Source organism: Zingiber officinale, chromosome 4B (genome assembly GCF_018446385.1).
Source record: "Zingiber officinale cultivar Zhangliang chromosome 4B, Zo_v1.1, whole genome shotgun sequence".
Lineage (NCBI taxonomy): Eukaryota > Viridiplantae > Streptophyta > Magnoliopsida > Zingiberales > Zingiberaceae > Zingiber > Zingiber officinale.
The window spans coordinates 70,563,105-70,570,058 of NC_055993.1; positions in this window are offsets into that span (position 1 = coordinate 70,563,105).

Sequence of the window (6,954 nt, forward strand, 5' to 3'; positions counted from 1 at the left end):
GGTATCAAAGCTATGACTAAATCCATGTATAAATTAGAAAATAAAAATGCCAAATTAGAAAATGAAATTTTAGAAACGAAGAGAATTTTGGCAAAATCATGTCTTATAGAGGATTTTGAAAAATTGAAAATGAAAAACTAAAAGAAGAAATAGAAAGATTGAAAAATCTAATGGTTCAAATATTCCTACTTTTAGAAATTTAAATTGGTATTATAGATTTCATCAAAGTCAAATTAGAAATATATCAAAAATCTATATACCTACGAAATACTTGGTTAATCCTGTAGGTAGGAACCTTTGCTGGATTCCAAAAACCTGTTTAACTTAAAATTAAAGTCAGACTTAGCATTTTCAGCAAGGAAATTAAACAACTAATTTCTTTATGAGGCTTTGTCTAAGGAAGTGGTTGTTGCTCCACTAACCAAGAAGGCCTAGTGCCTCGCCATGACCTGGAAGCCAACTATCGAAATGAAAAGTTTAATTGACTAACTGAAAAAGTATTAATTTAAATTACTTAATGCTTTAAAAGAGTTATTCAATTTGTGTTAGAAAATATTTAAAAACTTTCTAACTTAACTTAGAAATTTTTTATTATCTTAGAAATTTTCATGAAAATTGACTTAGAATTGTTTCTTATGAATATTCACTTAGAATTTTTTTAAAAAAATTTTTTGGAAATTTTTTTTTGGGAATGCTGAGATAAGTTTTAAACTTAAATTTTTTTTAACACTTATGACTGTTCTTATCTGAAAAATATTTTTGTGAGCTTAGGAACATAGGAAGTCGAGCGGAAGACGCGGCTAGCGAGAAGGACGGCACGGGAGAGAGCCGACGGGCTCGGTGCGTCTGAGGGACGAGGTGTCCACGGAAGAGTACACCGGTGGACGAGAAGAGCGTGCGCGGTGCTCGAGGGACGAGAAACCGGGAAGGAAGGCTGCTCGAGGAGAAGGCCGGAACATGGGTTCGGGTGAGCCCTATTCCGGAAGGCCGAGATCACCCAAGCTAGCGGAGCCGGAGTGAACAGACCCTGAACGAGACTGGGACTTAATGGAGAAGTGATCCCGGACAAAAAGTCAACCACAGTTGACTTTTTGCTCCTGGGCGCCCGGAACCATTCCGGGCGCCCGGAGCATAATTTTGACCAGAATCGCGATTTTCGCAATCTGACCGTTGGGGGATAAAGTTTATCCCCCCGGGGGCGCCCGGAACCACTTTCAGGCGCCCGGACCAGTACTATAAATAAAGTACTGATCCATACATTAAATGCAACTACTTGTAATCTAGTGCTTTCATTTGTGTTATTTCTTTCTGTGCTTTCTGTTGGGGATCGGTGGCCGGCTTGAAGGGGGGTTGGATAGACGGCGCCCCCAAATACTCGCTTCTTTCTACAATGTTAGCTTGCGCAGCGGAAATACAAAACAAACAAGCTAAACTAAAGACAAGAATAAGAAAGAGCAAACAAACCAACACACGCCGATTTACGTGGTTCGGAGATAAAGCTCCTACTCCACGGCTGTCCGTAAGGTTGACGATCCCTTAATCCGTCGGTGGATTAATCCCCGGAAACTCCGGCTAGCACAATCCTCCTTGTCGGTGGAGAAACCTCACCACAACTCGATCAAGAGCATTTGGATTGCTAGGGCACTAGTTGACTACTAATTAGAGGTTACACACCACTAATTTCGTCAACTCAAACCAAGCTCCCAAGCTTTGGTTTTATAGGCCACGGGTTGGAAAACCCCGCCTACCAGTCGACTGCTAAAACATGCAGTCGACTGCCCTCTGTGGAAATTTGACCGTTACATCCCAACGGCTCGATTCCACACATTACATTGCCGGTCGGCGCGATCGGCGCGATCGCTGCTAAAACATGCGATCGCTGCGATCTTTGATGGCGCTACAGATCGCTACGATAACCCTAAAACTAGGATTTTACTCCGAGTACAATCTCTCGTGCACTCGCACCCTCACCCTTACGACTCATTTGACGATTCTTTCGTAGCCTTGACCTTTTAACTTCAAGCCTACTTCCTCTTTGGCTCTCGTCCCTCGGATGCATACAAGCCCACGACTCGTCCCTAATGTCATCCTTCGCGTATGCCTCGAAGTCGCTTCCCTCGGTCCTTATCCTCGTTGCCTTGTCCATGGTCCCTCGGATGCTCCATCCTTCACTGAACCCGAAGCCGTCAACTTGAGTTACATATGTATCCTGCAGTCCTGCACAACTCAAGTACACATATCAAATACAAAGGTGAACCTAACTTAAACTCTCTTCCCAAACACCAAAACACATGGTCTCGCGGACCATTGGGATTGCTCCAACAATCTCCCCCTTTTTGGTGTTTGGCAATACGTTTAAGTTAGGGAAAACATATAGCAAATAAACATGCTAAAACAAATGGACTTACGTTGCCAAGGTTACACACTTGGACTTATACCGCCGAATGGACTTACGTTGCCAAGGCTACACTCTTGGACTTACACTGCCGAATGGTCTTACGATGCCAAGGCTACACACTTGGACTTACAACGCCGTAACAATGCACAGGGCTTTTTAAGAACCTATCCCAAGGCTCCCCCTACACCTAAGCTCCCATTGAGCTAGGATTTCCACATAAGGCTTTTTAAGAACCTATCCCAAGGCTCCCCCTACACAAAGGCACTTTCAGGTTTTCCCAACTAAACCTTACTTCTCCCCCTTTGCCTAACATCCAAAAGGTCCTCCAACAATATCCCAATTGTTGAAAACTTGTCATTCCAATTGACCCTAAACTCGTGTGTTTATCCCCCATAGATTTCATACACTTGTATGAGTTGACTTGGTCAAAATCCAATGCTGAAAATAATTTCAGACTGGTATCAGTCGACTGCAAGAAGTACCAGTCGACTGGTCGCTACTGGTTGAGCGAACAGAATGCTTCTGTTTCCAGCCAGTCGACTGTAACTTTTAGCAGTCGACTGGTGCTAGCAGTCGACTGACACAGTTTTTCAGCCTTTTTCAGCATTTCTGACTCAATTTCAGAAATGCACCAATAATTCCACAGACCTCCAAAAATCCCCAAATTTTGTGGAGATGTCTGTTTTACCCATGTCTACTTGGGAAAAATATATTCAAAAATGTATCTATCACCAATCCCAAGATTGACACAAAACTCAAAACTAGCTAAAAAGTTCAATTGAACCTTGACCTAAAGTCCTAGTTTTGGCTTCCTCTTGATGTATTTGTCCATATTAACCCACAATGCATCCCTAGCATTGGTTTATATGGCATTTATACATCCAAAACCAATTTTCATGCTATATGACCTCAATTGTCATATTTCTTGCATGAAACATAAACTAATTGTGCCAAAACCCTAGGTTTGAGACTCAAGTCCGTCTCCGAGACTCAAGTCCGTCTCCAAACCACTTGGCACATTCCATGGCTTGTCTAGACTCCCAAGTAAAACCCCCTTGAGATCCATTGGCCATGGGTCCCAAATTGTCTCTTAGAGCTCCCCCTAGAGCTTTTAGCCTTAGCCACCTCCCTAGGTGACTCATCCACAATGGCTAGGCCACATCGGTCCACCCCCGGTGACACTTGGCCTACAAACGTAACTTTCTTAACCTTGGACACCTTATCCTTGGTTAATTTCTTCTTACCATTAAATGACTTTCCCTTGCCATTAATTGACTTCTCCTTGCTATAGTCATATGCAACCCTAGCATAAGACTTTCCCTTAGCCTTGGAGACCTCTCCCTTGCCATGATCATTTGCCACCCTAGCATATGAACTCTCATTGGCCTTGGAGGGACTAGATCGGTATCCCAAGCCCGATCTATCATTATTGGGTCTTTGGCTACCCAACATCATCCTTAATTCCTTAGATCCAACATTGAATCTATTAAGGAATTGTTCCAACTTATCAAGCTTTCCCCTTAAAGCTTGATTCTCCTTCTCTAGGTTTCTAACCCTAGAGTTAATTTGTCCAAATTGGACATTCCTAGACCTACCCTTCCTAGGCATGTGTCTCCCCTTCTTGGGATTAATGCCTTGGGTCTCCCTAGGTCTATTGTTTCTAGATTTTTCATGCATAGATTTCCTAGGGTTTTGATCTACATTAACCCTATTCCTATCATGATATTTAAATCCAAAATTTTGCATGGGTAAATAATAACAATTATTCCTAGCATGCATGGAGGAATTTAAATTTGATTTCGAATTTAAATTTAGGTTTACCTTACCCTTTACCTTTGGAGCTCCCCCTTGACATGAGCCCCTCTTCTTCTTCTCCCACTTCTTTAGATGCTCCAACTTCTTGAACTCTCCCTTCCTTGAGCATCTTGTGTGGTAGTGTCCAAGTTCTCCACACGTGAAGCATCTAGTGTGCTTCTTCTCCTTCTTCTTCCTACAACTCAAATTAGATTCTAAAGGAATTGAATTGAGTTTAGGAGATACCTTCTTCTTACTCATTGGACACCTACTCTTGTAGTGTCCCTTCTCATTACATCCGAAGCAAATTATGTTGTTCTTTGACTTCACTTCGATGGAGGTGCTTGCTATGTTTACTTCCAAGACTTCATCTTCTTCACTTGTCTTGGAATTTTCTTCAATTCTTGAGGATGTAGATGATACCTCATCTTCCTTCTCCTCCTCGGATATTGAGTGTGACTCAACTTCCGTTTGCTCCACCTCCTCTTCTTGAGCTACTAAACCCAACTCCTTGGGCTCCACATCCGATTGGTCCTTCTTCTCCTCTTGGACCACTTCATCACTTTCTTCGGATTTTTCTTCTTCTTCTTGTGTAGGCAAAAATTCCTCCCATGGAAATTTCTTCACTTTACTCCACAATTCATGGGCGTTCTCATATTTACCTACACCACTTATCACATTAGGAGGCAATAAATCAATTAAAATTGCTATTACCTTTGAGTTTGCCTCCGATCGTGAGGTTTGCTCCTCCGTCCAATGTCGTGTTCGGAGCTTCTTCCCTTTCTTGTCTTTAGGGACTTCAAATGGCTCTTCCACCACCATCATTGTGTCCCAATCCGTCTCGAAGAAGTTCTTCATCTTCACCATCCAAAAGGTGATATCCCATAAGCTTCCTCCTTCGAACTTTGGCGGATCTATCAAGCCGGTCATCTTTGCTTCCTCGGCGGTTAGTCCGACGGAGAGCGGCCTTGCTCTGATACCACTTGTTGGGGATTGGTGGCCGGCTTGAAGGGGGGTTGGATAGACGACGCCCCCAAATACTCGCTTCTTTCTACAATGTTAGCTTGCGCAGCGGAAATACAAAACAAACAAGCTAAACTAAAGACAAGGATAAGAAAGAGCAAACAAACCAACACACGCCGATTTACGTGGTTCGGAGATAAAGCTCCTACTCCACGGCTGTCCGTAAGGTGGACGATCCCTCAATCCGTCGGTGGATTAATCCCCGGAAACTCCGGCTAGCACAATCCTCCTTGTCGGTGGAGAAACCTCACCACAACTCGATCAAGAGCACTTGGATTGCTAGGGCACTAGTTGACTACTAATTAGAGGTTACCCACCACTAATTTCGTCAACTCAAACCAAGCTCCCAAGCTTTGGTTTTATAGGCCACGGGTTGGAAAACCCCGCCTACCAGTCGACTGCTAAAACATGCAGTCGACTGCCCTCTGTGGAAATTCGACCGTTACATCCCAACGGCTCGATTCCACACATTCTGTTCGCTGCCAGTCGACTGCCCCAGTCGACTGCACCAGTCGACTGCTAAAACATGCAGTCGACTGCTACAGTACTGCTACAGTAGCGCTACAGTACTGCTACAGTAAAACCCTAAAAACTAGGATTTTACTCCGAGTACAATCTCTCATGCACTCGTACCCTCACCCTTATGACTCACTTGATGCTTCCTTTGCAGCTTTGACCTTTTACCTTCAAGCCTACTTCCTTTGGCTCTCGTCCCTCGGATGCATTCAAGCCCGCGGCTCGTCCCCAATGCCATCCTTCGCGTATGCCTCGAAGTCGCTTCCCTCGGCCCTTGTCCTCGCTGCCTTGTCCATGGTCCCTCAGATGCTCCATCCTTCACCAGACCCGAAGCCATCAACCTGAGTCACATGTGTATCCTGCAAACTTGCACAACTCAAATACACATATCAAATACAAGGGTGAACCTAACTTAAACCCTTTGCCCAAACACCAAAACACATGGTCGCACGGACCATTGGGATTGCTCCAACACTTTCAACGCTGTAAGAGGCTACTCCGCCCAGAGGAGAATCAATTAGTGCGCTTTCTTTGCCTTGGATTAGCAATCCTCTGATTGCAAACCAAGTAATTCCTCTGTGTCTATTTTCAGTTTTAATTAGTCTCTGCCTTTTTAATTACAAGTTCTTTTAAGTTAGTTGAATATCCGAGAAGGGTTTTTGGTTTTATTTTGTAGGGCAATTCACCCCTCCCCTCTTGCCGGCCTCCAAAGGGACCAACAAGTGGTATCAGAGCAAGGCGCTTCAGGAGGACTAACCGCCGATCGAAGCAACAAAGATGGCCGGACCAAGCATTGTTCCACCAAAATTCGAGGGAAACTTCGCAGACTGGAAGCGTCGTATGGAGGTATTCCTAAAAATAGATTTTGAAATTCGGTTTATCATGAAATATGGTTTTGTAGCTCCAATAGATAAAGATGGAAAAGAAAAAGAAGAGAGCGATTGGACAAAGAAGGAGCAGAATGAGTCAGTAGCAAACAGTCGTGCGGAACATCACCTGCTGAGCGTGTTACCGCCTCAAGAGGTCAACCGCATCGGAAACTATTCATCTGCTAAAGAACTTTGGGAGAAGTTCTTAGAACTCCACGAAGGCACGTCCGAAGCAAAGCTCGCTAGAAGGGACATCCTCCGCAACAAACTGATGAACATCCGTCTGAAGAAAGGTGAGAAAGTAGCTGGTTTACACGCAAAGGTAAAAGAACTAGTTACTGGTCTCGAGAACCT